The 4,958-nt window shown below is 44.1% G+C and overlaps 1 pseudogene; it reads left to right on the top strand.

The window, feature by feature from the left end:
• The first annotated feature begins 528 nt into the window (after positions 1-528).
• On the top strand, positions 529-1,313 carry LOC119518560 (annotated as a pseudogene).
• The last annotated feature ends 3,645 nt before the right edge of the window (positions 1,314-4,958 follow it).

Raw genomic sequence — 4,958 nt, 5'->3', positions numbered from 1 at the left:
CTAATGACCCTATTTGCAGAGAGAAGCCCTGCTGGAGAAGTCAAAGACCAAAGAGAGAAGCTCACTGAGGTCCTGCCCAAAAAACTGAGCAGGATGGTGTGGGGTGAGAACAACAGCTAAGACAGCAGGTATGAGAATGGGAGGAAACAATAGGTGGATTCCATGCCAAATGATGAGAAGTGGCCTGTTAAGTGAAGAAAGAAAAACTGCACTCTGATGGGTTTGAGCTGAAAGTGAGGTGTGGAAACCTACACAACCCATGTGGGTAAACTGGAGAGGTGATGGGAAAATGCCAGGAAAAACACCATCAGTAACCCATTTAAAGAGAGGGATGTTTGGAAACTTGGGAAAGCAGAGAATTATAAAACCAGAGCAGGAAGTGTGATGTGTTCACCCAGAGGTAGAACACATTTAAAAAACTAGAGGGGACTACACGGAGAAAAAAAACATAAAAAGTCAGAAGCTGGCCCCTTGATCCACACCTTTGCAGAAAAGTTGCAGCCAGGCCCTGCCAGAAGCCCTGGAACCATGTTTGGCAACCAGTATGATAATGGTATCACTGTTTTGAGGTCTCATCAGATTGAATATACAGCTGAAGCTATCAAACAAGCTTCAGCCACAGTTGCACTGAAATAAAAAAAAACTATGTAGTGTTGGTTGCATGGAAGAAGGCACAGTCAGAGCTTGCAGCCCCATCAAAAACAAATTCTCAACATAGATGTTGGCATCTATGATGGAAACCCAATTGCAGAGCTTACTGCTGATGCTAGACTGTTATGTAATTTCATGTACCAGGCATGTTTGGTTTCCAGATTTGTATTTGACAGACCCCTTCCTGTGTCTCATCTTGTAGCTCTTAATCAGAAGCAAGACCCAGATATCAACACAACAGATATGGCCAGAGACCATATGGTAAAGGCTGCTCCCTGCTGGTTTTGATGATTTGGGCCCTCACATTTTCCAAACCTGCCCATGTGTTAACTATTTTGACTGCAGACTTATGTCCAATGGAGCCCATTCTCAATCAGTTCATACTTACTTGGAGAGACATGTCTGAGTTTATGGAGTGCAATTTGAATGAACTGGATAAGGATGGTCTGCATGCCTAAGAGAGACACTTTCTGCAAAGCAGGACCTAACTACAAGGAAAATTCCCATTGGAATTGCTGGTAAAGACTTGGAGTTGATGATCTATGATGATGATGGTATATCTCCATTTCTGGAAGGTCTTGAAGAAAGACCAGAAAAAGGAACAGCCTACTCAACCTTCTGATGATGCTGCAGAAAAGGCTGATGAGCCAATGGAACATTAAGTGATAAACCAGTCTATATGTATATGATCATCAAATATGTAACAATGCAAGAACATGTACCTGAATGACAACATCTATACTTTGAATCCCAAAGTGCAGAGTGGTAGAATGCCATGTCTTAGGAATCAGTCTAGATGTGAGTTTTTTCCAAGCAATCTAACAGAAACTATATAATGGGGTGCTTCTTAATTTGAGAGGGTCGATATAATCATTTTCTTGAAAGTATAGGGTGTCTGTACTACTGTTTTTATATGAAGAACATAGTGTCTTTATAAGGCTTTTAAGATAACTGTGAAATAAAATTGTTTCACTGGCTGGTGGGGAAAAACAAAGTCAGCAGTGATGGGATATTTGATTTCAGCCATGCTGTGGGGAAGTAGAGATAGGGCAGCCTGGGAGGAAGAAAGCCTGGAAAGGCTCCTTCATTTCATGGGGATAAGGTATCTGGCAGCCTCTGGGATGGGGTCTTGCCTGGGAGAGACACAAGTTCCCCTCAAGTCACAAAATTCCTCCTCTGGTCTCCAGCTAACACTGACTCCTCAAACCTGATTCTCTGATAGGTCACCCAGGGGGACTGAACAATGACAGGTGCAAACAATCCCTTTTAGCTCAAAGGCCGTCCTCAAACAATCCCTTTTTGCTCAAAGGCTGTCCTCTCTTCCCTGCTCAAGGACAGCGGGCTGCAAGACTTGAGATTGGAGTGTGGCCACACTGGTTCCCAAGGGCCTTCCAAAGCTGGCTCAGAAAGGCCCTGCAGTGTCCCCGGTTGTGTGGGGTAAGGTCAGTGCACACGCTTCCAAGACAAGCAAAGAGAGTTGCCTCTATAATTTCCTAACACCAAGGGAGGAGACAAGATGAGCGACAGACCGTATAACTTCCCAAAAAGCACAGCTGGCAAGCACACCCACACTGTTAGGTTGCAACTCCCTGAATTAATTAAAAGACAGAGCAAGGAGAATGTCTGAATTGCTGCATAAGCATCTCTTGGGGAAAATATGCTAATGGTATTGCATATGCAGGGCTCCCTTTACACGTCCAAGAGCCAAGTCAGGCACAGGTGATTACAGTTTAGGACTAAAATTGTGTGTAGGGATGTGAGAGTGTGCTGGGGGAGGGTGGTGGTGGTGGTGGTGGATAAGACTCAGCAAAGTTAATTATGCAAGGCAATTCTCTGATTCCTTTTGAGGACAGAACAATAGGCAAAGGGCCCACATTTCGGGGAATTAGTGTGGCCATTAGAAAATAGCCTCCAACCTATAAGAGGGGGAAGGGAGTTAGCATTTCAATCACTGGAGGCCTTTTCTTGCTCTCATTCTTTCTTTTAACTTTTAACTTTTTCTTTTTTTAACTTTAAACAATCATTGTTTGAGTTCAACTCTGCCGAGAAAAATGGGCCAAATCAACATTGAGTTGTTTTTCTTTTCCTGCTTTGTGAATCTATGAAAAGGAAAATTATTACTAATACTTTCTTTGTAATAACGCTCTATCAAGTTTGGAGAATTGTGCAAGTGCAGAAAATCTGAAGAACTTTCCTATCTCTGGACTGGGGATCCCAACAAAGCCCAGTCGGCAGGCTGCCCTTATGGCTCTGCCCACCTCATGGGCCACCAAGAGTTGTTTGATGAGGGTTTGGTGAATACAGCTGGGCTGCAGGGTGTCACATAAAACTCCAAAACAAAGAACAAAGACAAAGGCAAGTCAACGGGCTCCCAATCTCTGCCCTAGTGGAGGCTAGACTTTGTCCTGGGATTGTGATGGATTACACATGCTTATGAAAAAGAAAGGAAAAAGGCATTTAAGCAAAATCACAGGTGTGTGTATGTGTGTATCTCAATTGCCCCTTGGCCCAGACTCCAGTGGAAGTCAGTCCCATATCCTTGGCAGAGAAGATCTAAGTTGAAACAGCAAGAGAACTCTCTGAGGCATCGGACAGATCTGTGACCATGGTGGGAGAGAGCCCTGCTCTATCTCAGCAGTATCGGCACTGTTTTAGTTTGCTAATGCTGTGGAATGCAAAACACCAGAGATGGTTTGGCTTTTATAAAAAGGGGGTTTATTTGGCTACACAGTTACAGTCTTAAGGCCATAAAGTGTCCAAGGTAACACATCAGTAATCGGGTACCTTCATTGGAGGATGGCCAATGGCATCCGGAAAACCTCTAGTTAGCTGGGAAGGCACGTGGCTGGCGTCTGCTCCAAAGTTCTGGTTTCAAAATGGCTTTCTCCCAGGACGTTCCTCTCTAGCAAGCTAGCTCCTCTTCAAAACGTCACTCACAGCTGCACTGAGTTCCTTCTCTTTGAGTCAGCTCATTTATATGGCTCCACTGATCAACTTAAACCCACCCTGGATGGGTGGAGCAACACCTCCATGGAAATTATCCAATCAGAGTCATCACCCACAGCTAGGTGGGGCGCATTCCATAGAAGCACTCAAAGAATTACAATCTGATCAACCCTGATAACGTCTGCCCATACAAGATTACATCAAAGATAATGGCGTTTGGGGGACATAATACATTCAAGCTGGCATAGGCACCAAAAGGATGTGGGGGCATCAGCAATGGCAGAAACGGTGATGGCTGATGCAGGTCACCAGGAGACAGAGTAGAGCATGGCTCTGCTCCTAGCCTCAATTGCTTAGAAACTGTGTGAAGTTTTTGGGACTCAGTCAGACAGAAACTGGACTGTGCCTTCAGTGGGCTTGAGGTTCTGGTGATCGTACTAGGAGAGAGCTCAGAGTCAAAGATATTTTGGTCGTCACCATGTTGCCCCTTTTTGATGTGGGGAAATGTTTTGTTTTGCTAAAGCTGATGAAATGCAATATATCAGAAATGGACTGAGTTTTAACAATGGGTATTTCTTAGCTTACAGTTTATTATTTATAATAAATAATACAGTACCAAGTCTCTGAAAATGTCTGAATTAAGGCATCAACAGGACGATACCTTCTCCCTGAATAAAGGCTGCTGGTGATCCAGGACTCCTCTGTCACATGGGTAGGCACATGGCCATGTCTGCTGGTCCCTCCCTTCTCTCCCAGGTTTCACTGCTTCCAGTTTCTGGCTTCAGTGGCTTCCTCTGGGGCTTTTTTCTGTCTTCTAGTAGGAGGATTAAGACCCACCTTGAATGGGATGGGTCACATCTCAATTGAAATAACCTAATCAAAAAAGTCCCACCTATAGTAGGTTTAATTCCACAGGAATGGATTAAAAGAACATGATCTTTCCTGGGGTACATACAACTTCAAACCACCACAGGAAACATTACATATATAGGATGGTGTTCCAGTTTGCTAATGCTGCCATTATTCAAAATAACAGAAATGATTGCCTTTTATAAAGTTCAGTTACAAATTTACAGTTTGAAGGCCATAAAAGTGTCCAAACTAAGGCATCAATACGAGGATACCTTCACTGAAGAATGGCCAATGGCATCCAGAACACCTCTGTTAGCTGGGAGGGCATGTGGCTGGCATCTGCTGGTCCTTTGCTTCCAGGTTGCATTGCTTTCAGCTTCTGATTCCAGTGGATTTCTCTCTAACCATCTGGGAGACCTCCCTTAGCTTTTCCAGGACAAACTCCAGGCTTCACCTCTTAGCTTAGCATCTCCAAATGTCCTTCATCTCCAAGCATCCCCTAGTGTCAG

Source organism: Choloepus didactylus, chromosome 2 (genome assembly GCF_015220235.1).
Source record: "Choloepus didactylus isolate mChoDid1 chromosome 2, mChoDid1.pri, whole genome shotgun sequence".
Taxonomy (NCBI): Eukaryota; Metazoa; Chordata; class Mammalia; order Pilosa; family Megalonychidae; genus Choloepus; species Choloepus didactylus.
The sequence above is the reverse complement of the archived record's forward strand: the minus strand, read 5'-3'. Positions and strand labels throughout refer to the sequence as shown.